Source organism: Oncorhynchus clarkii, unplaced genomic scaffold (assembly GCF_045791955.1).
Source record: "Oncorhynchus clarkii lewisi isolate Uvic-CL-2024 unplaced genomic scaffold, UVic_Ocla_1.0 unplaced_contig_2030_pilon_pilon, whole genome shotgun sequence".
Classification (NCBI taxonomy): domain Eukaryota; kingdom Metazoa; phylum Chordata; class Actinopteri; order Salmoniformes; family Salmonidae; genus Oncorhynchus; species Oncorhynchus clarkii.
In genome coordinates, this window is record NW_027258618.1 from 14,825 (window position 1) to 34,966 (window position 20,142).

Consider the following 20,142-nt stretch of genomic DNA (forward strand, 5'->3'; position numbering starts at 1 on the left):
TGGTCGGTACAGAAGGAGAGGAGAACGGGATGGAAGGAGAGGTGGTCGGAATAGAGGAAGGGAAGGAGGTGGAAGGAGAAAAGAAGAAGAAAAAGAAGAAGAAGACTGCGACGAGGATGGAGGAGAGTGAGGAGATGGTGAGAGGCGAGAGACCAGAGGAGACAACAGTGGAGAGAAAGGAGGTGGAGGAGGGTTTGGAGAAAGAACCGGAAGGAGAGACGGAAAGGCGAAGGGGGGTGAAGAATTGGGAGGGGAGTGGAGTGTCGAAGGAAAGGCTGGAGGAGTTGAGAGGGATGGTGAGGAATTTGGTAGAAAAGGAAATGGGGAAGGCAAAGGAGAAGGAAGGAACGGTGTGTGACGTTGGATATCGAAGTCCTTTTATGAATGATCCTCCGTGCAAGAGGCCAAAGAAGGTGGTGGACAGCAGGTGGAGGAGGGGTGGTAAAAAGGGGGGGGGGGCAGTGCGGGGGGATGGGGAGGCAGCGGGGCCCTCGTGGGCTCCATCTTCCTCATCTTTTAGACCCCTCGCTGAGCTTGACCTCCCAGGGATGGCCCAAAGCTGGATGATGGAGGGAGAGTCGGACTTTCTCTTTGGGGATGAAGCGTCCCCGGTCCGGAGTCCGGAGCAGGGGGGGGTGATGGACTTGAGGGTGGGGCAGGTGCCGGGGGTTGTTGCTGTATTCAGCGGAGGGGGGACGGTGGGAGATGGGAGCAATGTAGGGCCACAGTTAGACGAGTTAGACGGGATAGAGAAGGGGAGCAATGGGTGAGTTTTTGTTGTAAAATAGGTGGGGTAAAAGTTAGCAGTTTTGGACTGATTTTTTGTGTTTGGTTGATAGAAGATATTTAAGTTAATGGGATAATGAAGATTATTGTTTGGTAATTTGGATTTGGTAAATAGTTTATTAGTTATGGAATGATTATTTGTAGTGTGGTGTATTTGGATATTTAAGTTGATGGAATTGTGAAAGTGTATTGTTTGGTGTTTGAAGATAATAAATATATTTTGTAAAAAAAAAAAAAAAAAATCTGTTCTTATCAGTTTAATATCTGATACGTCCCCCATCGGGGGACTACATATTAAATGGATTTTTCGAACAGGGAGTCGGAAATGGGGCTTGCTCCGTCCGCTCCACGCATCGACCCGGTATTGCAGTACCTCCGGGAACGGTGCAACACTTTTCTTCCGTTGTCAAGGAAAAATGCAAATTCACAAAGCTCTGTAAACAGCTGGCTAGCTAGCTAGCTGGCTAGCTAGCAGAAGAAGAGAAGGAAAGAAACATTCAAACTGAAAGAAAGGCGAAGCGCTCTTCAATGGGGTCCCCCGTTTCCCGCCATTTTACTTAAAAAAAAAAAAAAAAAAAAAAAAAAAAAGAATTGGGGCCAGGATTGTGTGTGTGTGTGTGTGTCTCTCTCTCTCTCTCTCTCTCTCTCTCTCTCTCTCTCTCTCTCTCTCTCTCTCTCTCTCTCTCTCTCTCTCTCTCTCTCTCTCTCTCTCTCTCTCTCTCTCTCTCTCTCTCTCTCTCTGTCTCTCTGTGCCTCTGTGTCTGTGACCTTCTTTTTATCCACAGACAGCCCTCGAAAACTTGGAAGAGTGGGTTCCGGGAGCACCCGCGGGAACCCTGCCTAGAGTGCACAGAGTGTGTCTCGGGCCCCGACCTCTTGACTTCCATATGACTCTGGTTTCTCTTCATTACGCACAAGCCTTTCGCCTTTTACTAAAGACTTCCGTGGAGAGGAACACTTACGAGTTCAACGTATTTTTGGAGCGGCTTTGCTTCTTGCAGAGCCCGGTATCTTGTTTCAAGGGAAATTGACAGAGATGGGCCAGGATAGTGACTTAAAGACGCATTAGCGACTTTTTCCAAAAAACACCTGCCTGTTTGTTGCCAGGGAAACGGTGGTTGGTTGGTTGGTTGGTTGGTTGAGTGGGGGTTGGAGGGAGAGAGGAGCTGGCTTTTGCCAACCCACCCGCTGAGGTCTGTCGAGACCCCCGGGGGTCCGGCGGTTTCAGGGTTCCATTTGTGGGTTATCGCTTCTCGGCCTTTTGGCTCAGATCAAGCTTGACACCGAGGTGTCCCAGAGCCCGCTGAGCCAAAAGGTCGAAGGAAGTCCGGAGGGAGGAAGGTTTATTGTTTTGTGGCGTAGAAATTGTTTTTTGGCGTTCCCGGTCTGCAAGAGGCTTCTTCCTTTTTTGAAGAGAGCTTGAAAACTGAGAAAATGGCGAGAGATGTACCAAGAAGAATGTTTCCAGGGATTGGGATTGCGAACACTGTAAGGTTTGCATGGAGCAAAATGGACTCAGAGCCGTTCGTGAGAGAGAAGTTTGGCAGAGCTGTCTTGATGGGGGAGCTAAAGTTGGCAGTCAAAGATGTTATGTGCTTTCAGGATAACCCGTCGGAGAAAGCCTTTGATGTTACATTTTTTACAGAGGAGGTGCATGAGGACATCATGAAGAAGGTGAGGGCTGCGGGAGGTGAGAGCCCTATATGCAATTATGAGGTCACAAGCCTGGCCAAGAATAATTTTAGACTGGTGACTGTAAACATTTATAATCCCCACGTCAAGGACGAGGAGGTGAGGGCATTCCTGGGGAGGTTTATGGAAAACGTTTCTTCGGCAAGGCTCCTCAGGGACTCCCTGGGGTTTTGGACTGGGAGGAGGTGTTTTCAGGCACTCCTCAGGGAGGACCCAAAGGGGTTGGGAGGTTACCTCCATCCTCCAGCAATGTTCTCCCTGGGGGCTGACAGGGGGACATTGTTTTATGCCCGTCAGCCTCCGTTCTGCAGGCGGTGTATGGCCTATGGCCATACCCTGGCCTCGTGTGAAGCCAGGAGGTGCAGGTTCTGTGGTTCAGAGGAGCACGAGGCCAGGGACTGTGCCGAGCCGAAGAAATGCCACGGGTGTGGCTCGGTAGCGCACCTGTGGCGGGACTGCCCGGCTCGGCGGAGGTCATACGCGTCTGCAGCTGGGGGGGGAGCGAGAGCGGGGGATGGAGGAAGACAAGAGCCGGAAGACACAGGCGGAAGGACTGCACAGAAGGAGTCGGAGAAAGGAGAAGAAAAGGAGAGTGCGGGGACAGAAGGAGAGGTGGACGGGATAGTAGGAGAGGAGGCCGGGACAGAAGGAGAGGTGGCCGGGATGGAAGGAGAGATGGATGGGACAGAAGGAGAGGTGGTCGGTACAGAAGGAGAGGAGAACGGGATGGAAGGAGAGGTGGTCGGAATAGAGGAAGGGAAGGAGGTGGAAGGAGAAAAGAAGAAGAAAAAGAAGAAGAAGACTGCGACGAGGATGGAGGAGAGTGAGGAGATGGTGAGAGGCGAGAGACCAGAGGAGACAACAGTGGAGAGAAAGGAGGTGGAGGAGGGTTTGGAGAAAGAACCGGAAGGAGAGACGGAAAGGCGAAGGGGGGTGAAGAATTGGGAGGGGAGTGGAGTGTCGAAGGAAAGGCTGGAGGAGTTGAGAGGGATGGTGAGGAATTTGGTAGAAAAGGAAATGGGGAAGGCAAAGGAGAAGGAAGGAACGGTGTGTGACGTTGGATATCGAAGTCCTTTTATGAATGATCCTCCGTGCAAGAGGCCAAAGAAGGTGGTGGACAGCAGGTGGAGGAGGGGTGGTAAAAAGGGGGGGGGGGCAGTGCGGGGGGATGGGGAGGCAGCGGGGCCCTCGTGGGCTCCATCTTCCTCATCTTTTAGACCCCTCGCTGAGCTTGACCTCCCAGGGATGGCCCAAAGCTGGATGATGGAGGGAGAGTCGGACTTTCTCTTTGGGGATGAAGCGTCCCCGGTCCGGAGTCCGGAGCAGGGGGGGGTGATGGACTTGAGGGTGGGGCAGGTGCCGGGGGTTGTTGCTGTATTCAGCGGAGGGGGGACGGTGGGAGATGGGAGCAATGTAGGGCCACAGTTAGACGAGTTAGACGGGATAGAGAAGGGGAGCAATGGGTGAGTTTTTGTTGTAAAATAGGTGGGGTAAAAGTTAGCAGTTTTGGACTGATTTTTTGTGTTTGGTTGATAGAAGATATTTAAGTTAATGGGATAATGAAGATTATTGTTTGGTAATTTGGATTTGGTAAATAGTTTATTAGTTATGGAATGATTATTTGTAGTGTGGTGTATTTGGATATTTAAGTTGATGGAATTGTGAAAGTGTATTGTTTGGTGTTTGAAGATAATAAATATATTTTGTAAAAAAAAAAAAAAAAAAAAAATCTGTTCTTATCAGTTTAATATCTGATACGTCCCCCATCGGGGGACTACATATTAAATGGATTTTTCGAACAGGGAGTCGGAAATGGGGCTTGCTCCGTCCGCTCCACGCATCGACCCGGTATTGCAGTACCTCCGGGAACGGTGCAACACTTTTCTTCCGTTGTCAAGGAAAAATGCAAATTCACAAAGCTCTGTAAACAGCTGGCTAGCTAGCTAGCTGGCTAGCTAGCAGAAGAAGAGAAGGAAAGAAACATTCAAACTGAAAGAAAGGCGAAGCGCTCTTCAATGGGGTCCCCCGTTTCCCGCCATTTTACTTAAAAAAAAAAAAAAAAAAAAAAAAAAAAAGAATTGGGGCCAGGATTGTGTGTGTGTGTGTCTGTCTCTCTCTCTCTCTCTCTCTCTCTCTCTCTCTCTCTCTCTCTCTCTCTCTCTCTCTCTCTCTCTCTCTCTCTCTCTCTCTCTCTCTCTCTCTCTCTCTCTCTCTCTCTCTCTCTCTGTCTCTCTGTGCCTCTGTGTCTGTGACCTTCTTTTTATCCACAGACAGCCCTCGAAAACTTGGAAGAGTGGGTTCCGGGAGCACCCGCGGGAACCCTGCCTAGAGTGCACAGAGTGTGTCTCGGGCCCCGACCTCTTGACTTCCATATGACTCTGGTTTCTCTTCATTACGCACAAGCCTTTCGCCTTTTACTAAAGACTTCCGTGGAGAGGAACACTTACGAGTTCAACGTATTTTTGGAGCGGCTTTGCTTCTTGCAGAGCCCGGTATCTTGTTTCAAGGGAAATTGACAGAGATGGGCCAGGATAGTGACTTAAAGACGCATTAGCGACTTTTTCCAAAAAACACCTGCCTGTTTGTTGCCAGGGAAACGGTGGTTGGTTGGTTGGTTGGTTGGTTGAGTGGGGGTTGGAGGGAGAGAGGAGCTGGCTTTTGCCAACCCACCCGCTGAGGTCTGTCGAGACCCCCGGGGGTCCGGCGGTTTCAGGGTTCCATTTGTGGGTTATCGCTTCTCGGCCTTTTGGCTCAGATCAAGCTTGACACCGAGGTGTCCCAGAGCCCGCTGAGCCAAAAGGTCGAAGGAAGTCCGGAGGGAGGAAGGTTTATTGTTTTGTGGCGTAGAAATTGTTTTTTGGCGTTCCCGGTCTGCAAGAGGCTTCTTCCTTTTTTGAAGAGAGCTTGAAAACTGAGAAAATGGCGAGAGATGTACCAAGAAGAATGTTTCCAGGGATTGGGATTGCGAACACTGTAAGGTTTGCATGGAGCAAAATGGACTCAGAGCCGTTCGTGAGAGAGAAGTTTGGCAGAGCTGTCTTGATGGGGGAGCTAAAGTTGGCAGTCAAAGATGTTATGTGCTTTCAGGATAACCCGTCGGAGAAAGCCTTTGATGTTACATTTTTTACAGAGGAGGTGCATGAGGACATCATGAAGAAGGTGAGGGCTGCGGGAGGTGAGAGCCCTATATGCAATTATGAGGTCACAAGCCTGGCCAAGAATAATTTTAGACTGGTGACTGTAAACATTTATAATCCCCACGTCAAGGACGAGGAGGTGAGGGCATTCCTGGGGAGGTTTATGGAAAACGTTTCTTCGGCAAGGCTCCTCAGGGACTCCCTGGGGTTTTGGACTGGGAGGAGGTGTTTTCAGGCACTCCTCAGGGAGGACCCAAAGGGGTTGGGAGGTTACCTCCATCCTCCAGCAATGTTCTCCCTGGGGGCTGACAGGGGGACATTGTTTTATGCCCGTCAGCCTCCGTTCTGCAGGCGGTGTATGGCCTATGGCCATACCCTGGCCTCGTGTGAAGCCAGGAGGTGCAGGTTCTGTGGTTCAGAGGAGCACGAGGCCAGGGACTGTGCCGAGCCGAAGAAATGCCACGGGTGTGGCTCGGTAGCGCACCTGTGGCGGGACTGCCCGGCTCGGCGGAGGTCATACGCGTCTGCAGCTGGGGGGGGAGCGAGAGCGGGGGATGGAGGAAGACAAGAGCCGGAAGACACAGGCGGAAGGACTGCACAGAAGGAGTCGGAGAAAGGAGAAGAAAAGGAGAGTGCGGGGACAGAAGGAGAGGTGGACGGGATAGTAGGAGAGGAGGCCGGGACAGAAGGAGAGGTGGCCGGGATGGAAGGAGAGATGGATGGGACAGAAGGAGAGGTGGTCGGTACAGAAGGAGAGGAGAACGGGATGGAAGGAGAGGTGGTCGGAATAGAGGAAGGGAAGGAGGTGGAAGGAGAAAAGAAGAAGAAAAAGAAGAAGAAGACTGCGACGAGGATGGAGGAGAGTGAGGAGATGGTGAGAGGCGAGAGACCAGAGGAGACAACAGTGGAGAGAAAGGAGGTGGAGGAGGGTTTGGAGAAAGAACCGGAAGGAGAGACGGAAAGGCGAAGGGGGGTGAAGAATTGGGAGGGGAGTGGAGTGTCGAAGGAAAGGCTGGAGGAGTTGAGAGGGATGGTGAGGAATTTGGTAGAAAAGGAAATGGGGAAGGCAAAGGAGAAGGAAGGAACGGTGTGTGACGTTGGATATCGAAGTCCTTTTATGAATGATCCTCCGTGCAAGAGGCCAAAGAAGGTGGTGGACAGCAGGTGGAGGAGGGGTGGTAAAAAGGGGGGGGGGGCAGTGCGGGGGGATGGGGAGGCAGCGGGGCCCTCGTGGGCTCCATCTTCCTCATCTTTTAGACCCCTCGCTGAGCTTGACCTCCCAGGGATGGCCCAAAGCTGGATGATGGAGGGAGAGTCGGACTTTCTCTTTGGGGATGAAGCGTCCCCGGTCCGGAGTCCGGAGCAGGGGGGGGTGATGGACTTGAGGGTGGGGCAGGTGCCGGGGGTTGTTGCTGTATTCAGCGGAGGGGGGACGGTGGGAGATGGGAGCAATGTAGGGCCACAGTTAGACGAGTTAGACGGGATAGAGAAGGGGAGCAATGGGTGAGTTTTTGTTGTAAAATAGGTGGGGTAAAAGTTAGCAGTTTTGGACTGATTTTTTGTGTTTGGTTGATAGAAGATATTTAAGTTAATGGGATAATGAAGATTATTGTTTGGTAATTTGGATTTGGTAAATAGTTTATTAGTTATGGAATGATTATTTGTAGTGTGGTGTATTTGGATATTTAAGTTGATGGAATTGTGAAAGTGTATTGTTTGGTGTTTGAAGATAATAAATATATTTTGTAAAAAAAAAAAAAAAAAAAAAAAAATCTGTTCTTATCAGTTTAATATCTGATACGTCCCCCATCGGGGGACTACATATTAAATGGATTTTTCGAACAGGGAGTCGGAAATGGGGCTTGCTCCGTCCGCTCCACGCATCGACCCGGTATTGCAGTACCTCCGGGAACGGTGCAACACTTTTCTTCCGTTGTCAAGGAAAAATGCAAATTCACAAAGCTCTGTAAACAGCTGGCTAGCTAGCTAGCTGGCTAGCTAGCAGAAGAAGAGAAGGAAAGAAACATTCAAACTGAAAGAAAGGCGAAGCGCTCTTCAATGGGGTCCCCCGTTTCCCGCCATTTTACTTAAAAAAAAAAAAAAAAAAAAAAAAAAAAAGAATTGGGGCCAGGATTGTGTGTGTGTGTGTGTGTCTCTCTCTCTCTCTCTCTCTCTCTCTCTCTCTCTCTCTCTCTCTCTCTCTCTCTCTCTCTCTCTCTCTCTCTCTCTCTCTCTCTCTCTCTCTCTCTCTCTCTCTCTCTCTCTCTCTGTCTCTCTGTGCCTCTGTGTCTGTGACCTTCTTTTTATCCACAGACAGCCCTCGAAAACTTGGAAGAGTGGGTTCCGGGAGCACCCGCGGGAACCCTGCCTAGAGTGCACAGAGTGTGTCTCGGGCCCCGACCTCTTGACTTCCATATGACTCTGGTTTCTCTTCATTACGCACAAGCCTTTCGCCTTTTACTAAAGACTTCCGTGGAGAGGAACACTTACGAGTTCAACGTATTTTTGGAGCGGCTTTGCTTCTTGCAGAGCCCGGTATCTTGTTTCAAGGGAAATTGACAGAGATGGGCCAGGATAGTGACTTAAAGACGCATTAGCGACTTTTTCCAAAAAACACCTGCCTGTTTGTTGCCAGGGAAACGGTGGTTGGTTGGTTGGTTGGTTGGTTGAGTGGGGGTTGGAGGGAGAGAGGAGCTGGCTTTTGCCAACCCACCCGCTGAGGTCTGTCGAGACCCCCGGGGGTCCGGCGGTTTCAGGGTTCCATTTGTGGGTTATCGCTTCTCGGCCTTTTGGCTCAGATCAAGTGTAGTATCTGTTCTTATCAGTTTAATATCTGATACGTCCCCCATCGGGGGACTACATATTAAATGGATTTTTCGAACAGGGAGTCGGAAATGGGGCTTGCTCCGTCCGCTCCACGCATCGACCCGGTATTGCAGTACCTCCGGGAACGGTGCAACACTTTTCTTCCGTTGTCAAGGAAAAATGCAAATTCACAAAGCTCTGTAAACAGCTGGCTAGCTAGCTAGCTGGCTAGCTAGCAGAAGAAGAGAAGGAAAGAAACATTCAAACTGAAAGAAAGGCGAAGCGCTCTTCAATGGGGTCCCCCGTTTCCCGCCATTTTACTTAAAAAAAAAAAAAAAAAAAAAAAAAAAAAGAATTGGGGCCAGGATGTGTGTGTGTGTGTGTCTCTCTCTCTCTCTCTCTCTCTCTCTCTCTCTCTCTCTCTCTCTCTCTCTCTCTCTCTCTCTCTCTCTCTCTCTCTCTCTCTCTCTCTCTCTCTCTCTCTCTCTCTCTCTCTCTGTCTCTCTGTGCCTCTGTGTCTGTGACCTTCTTTTTATCCACAGACAGCCCTCGAAAACTTGGAAGAGTGGGTTCCGGGAGCACCCGCGGGAACCCTGCCTAGAGTGCACAGAGTGTGTCTCGGGCCCCGACCTCTTGACTTCCATATGACTCTGGTTTCTCTTCATTACGCACAAGCCTTTCGCCTTTTACTAAAGACTTCCGTGGAGAGGAACACTTACGAGTTCAACGTATTTTTGGAGCGGCTTTGCTTCTTGCAGAGCCCGGTATCTTGTTTCAAGGGAAATTGACAGAGATGGGCCAGGATAGTGACTTAAAGACGCATTAGCGACTTTTTCCAAAAAACACCTGCCTGTTTGTTGCCAGGGAAACGGTGGTTGGTTGGTTGGTTGGTTGGTTGAGTGGGGGTTGGAGGGAGAGAGGAGCTGGCTTTTGCCAACCCACCCGCTGAGGTCTGTCGAGACCCCCGGGGGTCCGGCGGTTTCAGGGTTCCATTTGTGGGTTATCGCTTTCGGCCTTTTGGCTCAGATCAAGTGTAGTATCTGTTCTTATCAGTTTAATATCTGATACGTCCCCCATCGGGGGACTACATATTAAATGGATTTTTCGAACAGGGAGTCGGAAATGGGGCTTGCTCCGTCCGCTCCACGCATCGACCCGGTATTGCAGTACCTCCGGGAACGGTGCAACACTTTTCTTCCGTTGTCAAGGAAAAATGCAAATTCACAAAGCTCTGTAAACAGCTGGCTAGCTAGCTAGCTGGCTAGCTAGCAGAAGAAGAGAAGGAAAGAAACATTCAAACTGAAAGAAAGGCGAAGCGCTCTTCAATGGGGTCCCCCGTTTCCCGCCATTTTACTTAAAAAAAAAAAAAAAAAAAAAAAAAAAAAAGAATTGGGGCCAGGATTGTGTGTGTGTGTGTGTCTCTCTCTCTCTCTCTCTCTCTCTCTCTCTCTCTCTCTCTCTCTCTCTCTCTCTCTCTCTCTCTCTCTCTCTCTCTCTCTCTCTCTCTCTCTCTCTCTCTCTCTCTCTCTCTCTCTCTCTCTCTCTGTGCCTCTGTGTCTGTGACCTTCTTTTTATCCACAGACAGCCCTCGAAAACTTGGAAGAGTGGGTTCCGGGAGCACCCGCGGGAACCCTGCCTAGAGTGCACAGAGTGTGTCTCGGGCCCCGACCTCTTGACTTCCATATGACTCTGGTTTCTCTTCATTACGCACAAGCCTTTCGCCTTTTACTAAAGACTTCCGTGGAGAGGAACACTTACGAGTTCAACGTATTTTTGGAGCGGCTTTGCTTCTTGCAGAGCCCGGTATCTTGTTTCAAGGGAAATTGACAGAGATGGGCCAGGATAGTGACTTAAAGACGCATTAGCGACTTTTTCCAAAAAACACCTGCCTGTTTGTTGCCAGGGAAACGGTGGTTGGTTGGTTGGTTGGTTGGTTGAGTGGGGGTTGGAGGGAGAGAGGAGCTGGCTTTTGCCAACCCACCCGCTGAGGTCTGTCGAGACCCCCGGGGGTCCGGCGGTTTCAGGGTTCCATTTGTGGGTTATCGCTTCTCGGCCTTTTGGCTCAGATCAAGCTTGACACCGAGGTGTCCCAGAGCCCGCTGAGCCAAAAGGTCGAAGGAAGTCCGGAGGGAGGAAGGTTTATTGTTTTGTGGCGTAGAAATTGTTTTTTGGCGTTCCCGGTCTGCAAGAGGCTTCTTCCTTTTTTGAAGAGAGCTTGAAAACTGAGAAAATGGCGAGAGATGTACCAAGAAGAATGTTTCCAGGGATTGGGATTGCGAACACTGTAAGGTTTGCATGGAGCAAAATGGACTCAGAGCCGTTCGTGAGAGAGAAGTTTGGCAGAGCTGTCTTGATGGGGGAGCTAAAGTTGGCAGTCAAAGATGTTATGTGCTTTCAGGATAACCCGTCGGAGAAAGCCTTTGATGTTACATTTTTTACAGAGGAGGTGCATGAGGACATCATGAAGAAGGTGAGGGCTGCGGGAGGTGAGAGCCCTATATGCAATTATGAGGTCACAAGCCTGGCCAAGAATAATTTTAGACTGGTGACTGTAAACATTTATAATCCCCACGTCAAGGACGAGGAGGTGAGGGCATTCCTGGGGAGGTTTATGGAAAACGTTTCTTCGGCAAGGCTCCTCAGGGACTCCCTGGGGTTTTGGACTGGGAGGAGGTGTTTTCAGGCACTCCTCAGGGAGGACCCAAAGGGGTTGGGAGGTTACCTCCATCCTCCAGCAATGTTCTCCCTGGGGGCTGACAGGGGGACATTGTTTTATGCCCGTCAGCCTCCGTTCTGCAGGCGGTGTATGGCCTATGGCCATACCCTGGCCTCGTGTGAAGCCAGGAGGTGCAGGTTCTGTGGTTCAGAGGAGCACGAGGCCAGGGACTGTGCCGAGCCGAAGAAATGCCACGGGTGTGGCTCGGTAGCGCACCTGTGGCGGGACTGCCCGGCTCGGCGGAGGTCATACGCGTCTGCAGCTGGGGGGGGAGCGAGAGCGGGGGATGGAGGAAGACAAGAGCCGGAAGACACAGGCGGAAGGACTGCACAGAAGGAGTCGGAGAAAGGAGAAGAAAAGGAGAGTGCGGGGACAGAAGGAGAGGTGGACGGGATAGTAGGAGAGGAGGCCGGGACAGAAGGAGAGGTGGCCGGGATGGAAGGAGAGATGGATGGGACAGAAGGAGAGGTGGTCGGTACAGAAGGAGAGGAGAACGGGATGGAAGGAGAGGTGGTCGGAATAGAGGAAGGGAAGGAGGTGGAAGGAGAAAAGAAGAAGAAAAAGAAGAAGAAGACTGCGACGAGGATGGAGGAGAGTGAGGAGATGGTGAGAGGCGAGAGACCAGAGGAGACAACAGTGGAGAGAAAGGAGGTGGAGGAGGGTTTGGAGAAAGAACCGGAAGGAGAGACGGAAAGGCGAAGGGGGGTGAAGAATTGGGAGGGGAGTGGAGTGTCGAAGGAAAGGCTGGAGGAGTTGAGAGGGATGGTGAGGAATTTGGTAGAAAAGGAAATGGGGAAGGCAAAGGAGAAGGAAGGAACGGTGTGTGACGTTGGATATCGAAGTCCTTTTATGAATGATCCTCCGTGCAAGAGGCCAAAGAAGGTGGTGGACAGCAGGTGGAGGAGGGGTGGTAAAAAGGGGGGGGGGGCAGTGCGGGGGGATGGGGAGGCAGCGGGGCCCTCGTGGGCTCCATCTTCCTCATCTTTTAGACCCCTCGCTGAGCTTGACCTCCCAGGGATGGCCCAAAGCTGGATGATGGAGGGAGAGTCGGACTTTCTCTTTGGGGATGAAGCGTCCCCGGTCCGGAGTCCGGAGCAGGGGGGGGTGATGGACTTGAGGGTGGGGCAGGTGCCGGGGGTTGTTGCTGTATTCAGCGGAGGGGGGACGGTGGGAGATGGGAGCAATGTAGGGCCACAGTTAGACGAGTTAGACGGGATAGAGAAGGGGAGCAATGGGTGAGTTTTTGTTGTAAAATAGGTGGGGTAAAAGTTAGCAGTTTTGGACTGATTTTTTGTGTTTGGTTGATAGAAGATATTTAAGTTAATGGGATAATGAAGATTATTGTTTGGTAATTTGGATTTGGTAAATAGTTTATTAGTTATGGAATGATTATTTGTAGTGTGGTGTATTTGGATATTTAAGTTGATGGAATTGTGAAAGTGTATTGTTTGGTGTTTGAAGATAATAAATATATTTTGTAAAAAAAAAAAAAAAAAAAAAAAATCTGTTCTTATCAGTTTAATATCTGATACGTCCCCCATCGGGGGACTACATATTAAATGGATTTTTCGAACAGGGAGTCGGAAATGGGGCTTGCTCCGTCCGCTCCACGCATCGACCCGGTATTGCAGTACCTCCGGGAACGGTGCAACACTTTTCTTCCGTTGTCAAGGAAAAATGCAAATTCACAAAGCTCTGTAAACAGCTGGCTAGCTAGCTAGCTGGCTAGCTAGCAGAAGAAGAGAAGGAAAGAAACATTCAAACTGAAAGAAAGGCGAAGCGCTCTTCAATGGGGTCCCCCGTTTCCCGCCATTTTACTTAAAAAAAAAAAAAAAAAAAAAAAAAAAAAAAAGAATTGGGGCCAGGATGTGTGTGTGTGTGTGTGTCTCTCTCTCTCTCTCTCTCTCTCTCTCTCTCTCTCTCTCTCTCTCTCTCTCTCTCTCTCTCTCTCTCTCTCTCTCTCTCTCTCTCTCTCTCTCTCTCTCTCTCTCTGTCTCTCTGTGCCTCTGTGTCTGTGACCTTCTTTTTATCCACAGACAGCCCTCGAAAACTTGGAAGAGTGGGTTCCGGGAGCACCCGCGGGAACCCTGCCTAGAGTGCACAGAGTGTGTCTCGGGCCCCGACCTCTTGACTTCCATATGACTCTGGTTTCTCTTCATTACGCACAAGCCTTTCGCCTTTTACTAAAGACTTCCGTGGAGAGGAACACTTACGAGTTCAACGTATTTTTGGAGCGGCTTTGCTTCTTGCAGAGCCCGGTATCTTGTTTCAAGGGAAATTGACAGAGATGGGCCAGGATAGTGACTTAAAGACGCATTAGCGACTTTTTCCAAAAAACACCTGCCTGTTTGTTGCCAGGGAAACGGTGGTTGGTTGGTTGGTTGGTTGGTTGAGTGGGGGTTGGAGGGAGAGAGGAGCTGGCTTTTGCCAACCCACCCGCTGAGGTCTGTCGAGACCCCCGGGGGTCCGGCGGTTTCAGGGTTCCATTTGTGGGTTATCGCTTCTCGGCCTTTTGGCTCAGATCAAGTGTAGTATCTGTTCTTATCAGTTTAATATCTGATACGTCCCCCATCGGGGGACTACATATTAAATGGATTTTTCGAACAGGGAGTCGGAAATGGGGCTTGCTCCGTCCGCTCCACGCATCGACCCGGTATTGCAGTACCTCCGGGAACGGTGCAACACTTTTCTTCCGTTGTCAAGGAAAAATGCAAATTCACAAAGCTCTGTAAACAGCTGGCTAGCTAGCTAGCTGGCTAGCTAGCAGAAGAAGAGAAGGAAAGAAACATTCAAACTGAAAGAAAGGCGAAGCGCTCTTCAATGGGGTCCCCCGTTTCCCGCCATTTTACTTAAAAAAAAAAAAAAAAAAAAAAAAAAAAAAAAAAGAATTGGGGCCAGGATTGTGTGTGTGTGTCTCTCTCTCTCTCTCTCTCTCTCTCTCTCTCTCTCTCTCTCTCTCTCTCTCTCTCTCTCTCTCTCTCTCTCTCTCTCTCTCTCTCTCTCTCTCTCTCTCTCTCTCTCTCTGTCTCTCTGTGCCTCTGTGTCTGTGACCTTCTTTTTATCCACAGACAGCCCTCGAAAACTTGGAAGAGTGGGTTCCGGGAGCACCCGCGGGAACCCTGCCTAGAGTGCACAGAGTGTGTCTCGGGCCCCGACCTCTTGACTTCCATATGACTCTGGTTTCTCTTCATTACGCACAAGCCTTTCGCCTTTTACTAAAGACTTCCGTGGAGAGGAACACTTACGAGTTCAACGTATTTTTGGAGCGGCTTTGCTTCTTGCAGAGCCCGGTATCTTGTTTCAAGGGAAATTGACAGAGATGGGCCAGGATAGTGACTTAAAGACGCATTAGCGACTTTTTCCAAAAAACACCTGCCTGTTTGTTGCCAGGGAAACGGTGGTTGGTTGGTTGGTTGGTTGGTTGAGTGGGGGTTGGAGGGAGAGAGGAGCTGGCTTTTGCCAACCCACCCGCTGAGGTCTGTCGAGACCCCCGGGGGTCCGGCGGTTTCAGGGTTCCATTTGTGGGTTATCGCTTCTCGGCCTTTTGGCTCAGATCAAGCTTGACACCGAGGTGTCCCAGAGCCCGCTGAGCCAAAAGGTCGAAGGAAGTCCGGAGGGAGGAAGGTTTATTGTTTTGTGGCGTAGAAATTGTTTTTTGGCGTTCCCGGTCTGCAAGAGGCTTCTTCCTTTTTTGAAGAGAGCTTGAAAACTGAGAAAATGGCGAGAGATGTACCAAGAAGAATGTTTCCAGGGATTGGGATTGCGAACACTGTAAGGTTTGCATGGAGCAAAATGGACTCAGAGCCGTTCGTGAGAGGGAAGTTTGGCAGAGCTGTCTTGATGGGGGAGCTAAAGTTGGCGGTCAAAGATGTTATGTGCTTTCAGGATAACCCGTCGGAGAAAGCCTTTGATGTTACATTTTTTACAGAGGAGGTGCATGAGGACATCATGAAGAAGGTGAGGGCTGCGGGAGGTGAGAGCCCTATGTGCATTACGAGGTCACAAGCCTGGCCAAGAATAATTTTAGACTGGTGACTGTAAACATGTATAACCCCATGTAAAGGACGAGGAGGTGAGGGCATTCCTGGGGAGGTTTACCTGGAAAACGTTTCCTCAGCAAGGCTCCTCAGGGATTCCCTGGGCTTTTGGAATGGGAGGAGGTGTTTTCAGGCACTCCTCAGGGAGGACCCAAAGGGGTTGGATGGTTACCTCCATCCTCCAGCAATGTTCTCCCTGGGGGCTGACAGGGGGACATTGTTTTATGCCCGTCAGCCTCCGTTCTGCAGGCGGTGTATGGCCTATGGCCATACCCTGGCCTCGTGTGAACACCAGGAGGTGCAGGTTCTGTGGATCAGAGGAGCACGAGGCCAGGGACTGTGCCGAGCCGAAGAAATGCCACGGGTGTGGCTCGGTAGCGCACCTGTGGCGGGACTGCCCGGCTCGGCGGAGGTCATACGCGTCTGCAGCTGGGGGGGGAGCGAGAGCGGGGGATGGAGGAAGACAAGAGCCGGAAGACACAGGCGGAAGGACTGCACAGAAGGAGTCGGAGAAAGGAGAAGAAGGAAGGAGAGTGCGGGGACAGAAGGAGAGGTGGACGGGATAGTAGGAGAGGAGGCCGGGACAGAAGGAGAGGTGGCCGGGATGGAAGGAGAGGAGGCCGGGACAGAAGGAGAGGTGGTCGGTACAGAAGGAGAGATGAACGGGATGGAAGGAGAGGTGGTCGGAATAGAGGAAGGGAAGGAGGTGGAAGGAGAAAAGAAGAAGAAAAAGAAGAAGAAGACGGCGACGAGGATGGAGGAGAGTGAGGAGATGGTGAGAGGCGAGAGACCAGAGGAGACAACAGTGGAGAGAAAGGAGGTGGAGGAGGGTTTGGAGAAGGAACCGGAAGGAGAGACGGAAAGGCGAAGGGGGGTGAAGAATTGGGAGGGGAGTGGAGTGTCGAAGGAAAGGCTGGAGGAGTTGAGAGGGATGGTGAGGAATTTGGTAGAAAAGGAAATGGGGAAGGCAAAGGAGAAGGAAGGAACGGTGTGTGACGTTGGATATCGAAGTCCTTTTATGAATGATCCTCCGTGCAAGAGGCCAAAGAAGGTGGTGGACAGCAGGTGGAGGAGGGGTGGTAAAAAGGGGGGGGGGGCAGTGCGGGGGGATGGGGAGGCAGCGGGGCCCTCGTGGGCTCCGTCTTCCTCATCTTTTAGACCCCTCGCTGAGCTTGACCTCCCAGGGTATGGCCCAAAGCTGGATGATGGAGGGAGAGTCGGACTTTTATTTGGGGATGTGAGCGTCCCCGGTCCGGAGTCCGGAGCAGGGGGGGGTGATGGACTTGAGGGTGGGGCAGGTGCCGGGTGTTGTTGCTGTGTTCAGCGGAGGGGGGATGGTGGGAGATGGGAGCAATGTAGGGCCACAGTTAGACGAGTTAGACGGGATAGAGAAGGGGAGCACTGGGTGAGTTTTTGTTGTAATATAGGTGGGGTATAAGGTAGCAGTTGTTGGAGTGATTTTTTTGGTTTGGTTATAGAAGTTTATTAAGTTTGGATAATGATTATTGTTTGGTAATTTGGATTTGGTAAATAGTAGATTAGTTTGGAATGATTATTTGTAGTGTGGTTATTTGGAATTTAAGTTGATGGAATTGTGAAAGATTATTGTTTGGTTTTTGAAAAGTAATAAAATATATTTTGTAAAAAAAAAAAAAAAAAAAAAAAAAATCTGTTCTTATCAGTTTAATATCTGATACGTCCCCCATCGGGGGACTACATATTAAATGGATTTTTCGAACAGGGAGTCGGAAATGGGGCTTGCTCCGTCCGCTCCACGCATCGACCCGGTATTGCAGTACCTCCGGGAACGGTGCAACACTTTTCTTCCGTTGTCAAGGAAAAATGCAAATTCACAAAGCTCTGTAAACAGCTGGCTAGCTAGCTAGCTGGCTAGCTAGCAGAAGAAGAGAAGGAAAGAAACATTCAAACTGAAAGAAAGGCGAAGCGCTCTTCAATGGGGTCCCCCGTTTCCCGCCATTTTACTTAAAAAAAAAAAAAAAAAAAAAAAAAAAAAAGAATTGGGGCCAGGATTGTGTGTGTGTGTGTCTCTCTCTCTCTCTCTCTCTCTCTCTCTCTCTCTCTCTCTCTCTCTCTCTCTCTCTCTCTCTCTCTCTCTCTCTCTCTCTCTCTCTCTCTCTCTCTCTCTCTCTCTCTCTCTCTCTCTCTCTGTCTCTCTGTGCCTCTGTGTCTGTGACCTTCTTTTTATCCACAGACAGCCCTCGAAAACTTGGAAGAGTGGGTTCCGGGAGCACCCGCGGGAACCCTGCCTAGAGTGCACAGAGTGTGTCTCGGGCCCCGACCTCTTGACTTCCATATGACTCTGGTTTCTCTTCATTACGCACAAGCCTTTCGCCTTTTACTAAAGACTTCCGTGGAGAGGAACACTTACGAGTTCAACGTATTTTTGGAGCGGCTTTGCTTCTTGCAGAGCCCGGTATCTTGTTTCAAGGGAAATTGACAGAGATGGGCCAGGATAGTGACTTAAAGACGCATTAGCGACTTTTTCCAAAAAACACCTGCCTGTTTGTTGCCAGGGAAACGGTGGTTGGTTGGTTGGTTGGTTGGTTGAGTGGGGGTTGGAGGGAGAGAGGAGCTGGCTTTTGCCAACCCACCCGCTGAGGTCTGTCGAGACCCCCGGGGGTCCGGCGGTTTCAGGGTTCCATTTGTGGGTTATCGCTTCTCGGCCTTTTGGCTCAGATCAAGCTTGGTACCGAGGTGCCCCAAAGCCCGCTGAGTCAAAAGGTCGAAGGTAGGATAGATAGGAGAGGGAGAAGTTTTGGGTTTTTTCCCTTAAGGGAGTCGGTTGATCTTTTTTTTCCGATTTTCTTCTTTGTATTTTGGCTTCTTTTTGACCCAGCAAGTCGGTACCAGGGATTGGTTTAGTGAACACGGTGAGGTTTGCCTGGACAGACAAGGAGTTGGAGGAATGGGGGAGGGAGACTTTTGGAAGAAATATTCTGATGGGGTGCCTTGGACTAAAAGTGAAGGATGTCATGTGTCTGCAAGGGAACCCTAACGAGAAAGCTTTTGATGTGACTTTTCATTCAGAAGAAGGACATGATGGAGTGATGAAGAGGGCAAAGGAAGGAAAAAAAGAAGGACCCCTGTGCCATTATGCGGTGACCAGCCTGGCAAGGAACAACTTCAGGGTGGTCACCGTAAACATGTACAATCCGCATGTGAAGGATGAAGAAGTGAGGGCCTTTCTGGGGAGGTACATGGACAATGTCTCCTCAGCGAGGTACCTCAGGGACTCCCTGGGTTTCTGGAACGGGAGGAGAGGGTTCCAGGCGTTACTCAGGGAGTCCCCGAAGAGTGTGGATGGCTACCTCCATCCTCCGGCGATGTTCTCCCTGGGGGCTGACAGGGGAACACTATACTATGCACGTCAGCCCCCGTTCTGCAGGCGTTGTATGGCCTACGGCCATATCCTGGCCTCGTGCAGCACCAAGAAGTGTCGATTCTGTGGGTCGGAGAAGCACGAGGCCAGGGAATGTGACGAGCCCAAGGCTTGCCACGGGTGTGGCTCGAAAGCACACCTGTGGCGGGATTGCCCGGCTCGTCACAGGTCATACGCGTCTGCAGCTGGGGGGGGAGCGGGGGATGGGGGGAGGAAAGAAAGGACGCGTGCGGATTGTACGGATGGCACAGGGGAAAAGAAGCAGGAAGAGGATGGAAAGAAGGAAGAGATGAGAAGAAAGAGGCGGGAAGAAGGAAAGAAGGGAAAAGAAGAGGAGAAGGAAAAGAAGGCGGAAGAACGTAAAGGAGCGGAGAAGAGGGAGAAGGGGACAGTGGTACGAGATGGAGTGGAAGAGGGAACGGTGACAGTGAAGAGGACGGAGGGGGGTGTGGAGGTGGGAGGGGAGGGGGTGGGAGGGGGAGATGGAGGGAGGGAGTGGGGGGACAGCTTGCCAGGCTTCCTAGAGGAAGAAATGAGGGATTTGGTGGAGGAGTTAGCGGGGAATGGACGTTGTGTCTCCCCGCTACCTTCTTCACCAAAGAAGAAAGGGATGAAGAGGGGGAGCTTGGCAGGAAGTGAGAGGGAGGGGGGTGGGGAGGGGGAGGGGGAGGGGGGGGCTAAGAGAGTGGCGGGGGGGGGAGAGGGGGGTACATTGGCCTCCCTGTTTGCCTCATCCCCTTACATTTTGGTGGATGACTCCAGTGAGGGGTCTGTGGGCTGTTTGATAGAGGGATCCCAACTCCTGTTTGAGGAGATGGGGTCCCCTACACTCAGCCCTGAGGCATACAGGGAGGGGGGGGTGGAGGATGGTGGTGGGGAACCCAGGATGCAGGGCACTCGGCCTAACACACTGCCTGCATCCTGGGTCGGAGAGATGGAGGAGGACGGGGGGGCGTCAGGAGTGGAGAGGGCGTCCCCGCCGGTGGAGATGGACCAGGGGAGCATCGGGTGAGTCTCCTGTTTTTTGTTTGGTTTGGGGTTATTTGTTGAGGGTTTTGTTTGTTTGTAAATATATATTTTGTTTATAAATGAATATTTCTGTTAAATTGTTTAGTTTAAATGTAAGGGGGTTGAGGGATGTTGTTAAAAGGAGGGCGGTGTTTAATTTTTTAGAGGGTGTGGGGTTTGATTTTTGTTTTTTACAGGAGGTTCACCTGAGGGATGGTGGGGATGTGGCTAGATTTAGGAAGGAGTGGGATAAGGGGGAATCTTTTTGGGGCATAGGAGGGGTGCACTCAACAGGAGTAGGAATATTGTGTGGTAATAGAGAAGTTAAGTTAGAGAGCACTTTTGTAATAGTGCAGGGTAGAGTATTGGGGATAGATGTAGTGTATAGAGAAGCTAGGTATAGATTAATTGGGGTATATGGGCCACAGGTGGCGGCAGACAGAAGGGAGATGGTGGACTGTCTGGCGCCCCTGTGTGTCACAAATAGGCACTTGGTGATAGGAGGGGACTTTAATATAGATTTAGGGGTAGGTGGTGATAGTAGTGCAGGCGCAATCACCG

The 20,142-nt window shown here is 50.8% G+C and overlaps 16 non-coding genes across 16 annotated transcripts; all 16 read left to right on the plus strand.

Annotated features, from left to right (window-relative positions):
* Positions 1 to 999: 999 nt before the first annotated feature.
* Positions 1,000 to 1,181, plus strand: LOC139397653 (U2 spliceosomal RNA). Its single transcript, XR_011631098.1, has one exon. It is a non-coding gene; the product is annotated as a U2 spliceosomal RNA (small nuclear RNA).
* A 493-nt stretch (positions 1,182 to 1,674) lies between these two features.
* On the plus strand, positions 1,675 to 1,791 carry LOC139397667 (U5 spliceosomal RNA). Its single transcript, XR_011631111.1, has one exon. It is a non-coding gene; the product is annotated as a U5 spliceosomal RNA (small nuclear RNA).
* Positions 1,792 to 4,174: 2,383 nt separating this feature from the next.
* On the plus strand, positions 4,175 to 4,360 carry LOC139397657 (U2 spliceosomal RNA). The gene has a single exon (XR_011631101.1). It is a non-coding gene; the product is annotated as a U2 spliceosomal RNA (small nuclear RNA).
* Positions 4,361 to 4,851: 491 nt separating this feature from the next.
* Positions 4,852 to 4,968, plus strand: LOC139397668 (U5 spliceosomal RNA). The gene has a single exon (XR_011631112.1). It is a non-coding gene; the product is annotated as a U5 spliceosomal RNA (small nuclear RNA).
* A 2,383-nt stretch (positions 4,969 to 7,351) lies between these two features.
* On the plus strand, positions 7,352 to 7,540 carry LOC139397660 (U2 spliceosomal RNA). The gene has a single exon (XR_011631104.1). It is a non-coding gene; the product is annotated as a U2 spliceosomal RNA (small nuclear RNA).
* Positions 7,541 to 8,031: 491 nt separating this feature from the next.
* On the plus strand, positions 8,032 to 8,148 carry LOC139397669 (U5 spliceosomal RNA). The gene has a single exon (XR_011631113.1). It is a non-coding gene; the product is annotated as a U5 spliceosomal RNA (small nuclear RNA).
* A 240-nt stretch (positions 8,149 to 8,388) lies between these two features.
* Positions 8,389 to 8,579, plus strand: LOC139397659 (U2 spliceosomal RNA). Its single transcript, XR_011631103.1, has one exon. It is a non-coding gene; the product is annotated as a U2 spliceosomal RNA (small nuclear RNA).
* A 486-nt stretch (positions 8,580 to 9,065) lies between these two features.
* On the plus strand, positions 9,066 to 9,182 carry LOC139397671 (U5 spliceosomal RNA). Its single transcript, XR_011631115.1, has one exon. It is a non-coding gene; the product is annotated as a U5 spliceosomal RNA (small nuclear RNA).
* Positions 9,183 to 9,422: 240 nt separating this feature from the next.
* On the plus strand, positions 9,423 to 9,612 carry LOC139397680 (U2 spliceosomal RNA). The gene has a single exon (XR_011631124.1). It is a non-coding gene; the product is annotated as a U2 spliceosomal RNA (small nuclear RNA).
* A 492-nt stretch (positions 9,613 to 10,104) lies between these two features.
* On the plus strand, positions 10,105 to 10,221 carry LOC139397672 (U5 spliceosomal RNA). Its single transcript, XR_011631116.1, has one exon. It is a non-coding gene; the product is annotated as a U5 spliceosomal RNA (small nuclear RNA).
* A 2,383-nt stretch (positions 10,222 to 12,604) lies between these two features.
* Positions 12,605 to 12,792, plus strand: LOC139397658 (U2 spliceosomal RNA). The gene has a single exon (XR_011631102.1). It is a non-coding gene; the product is annotated as a U2 spliceosomal RNA (small nuclear RNA).
* A 483-nt stretch (positions 12,793 to 13,275) lies between these two features.
* Positions 13,276 to 13,392, plus strand: LOC139397673 (U5 spliceosomal RNA). The gene has a single exon (XR_011631117.1). It is a non-coding gene; the product is annotated as a U5 spliceosomal RNA (small nuclear RNA).
* Positions 13,393 to 13,632: 240 nt separating this feature from the next.
* Positions 13,633 to 13,823, plus strand: LOC139397670 (U2 spliceosomal RNA). Its single transcript, XR_011631114.1, has one exon. It is a non-coding gene; the product is annotated as a U2 spliceosomal RNA (small nuclear RNA).
* A 484-nt stretch (positions 13,824 to 14,307) lies between these two features.
* On the plus strand, positions 14,308 to 14,424 carry LOC139397674 (U5 spliceosomal RNA). Its single transcript, XR_011631118.1, has one exon. It is a non-coding gene; the product is annotated as a U5 spliceosomal RNA (small nuclear RNA).
* A 2,380-nt stretch (positions 14,425 to 16,804) lies between these two features.
* On the plus strand, positions 16,805 to 16,994 carry LOC139397661 (U2 spliceosomal RNA). The gene has a single exon (XR_011631105.1). It is a non-coding gene; the product is annotated as a U2 spliceosomal RNA (small nuclear RNA).
* Positions 16,995 to 17,488: 494 nt separating this feature from the next.
* LOC139397675 (U5 spliceosomal RNA) lies at positions 17,489 to 17,605 on the plus strand. Its single transcript, XR_011631119.1, has one exon. It is a non-coding gene; the product is annotated as a U5 spliceosomal RNA (small nuclear RNA).
* The last annotated feature ends 2,537 nt before the right edge of the window (positions 17,606 to 20,142 follow it).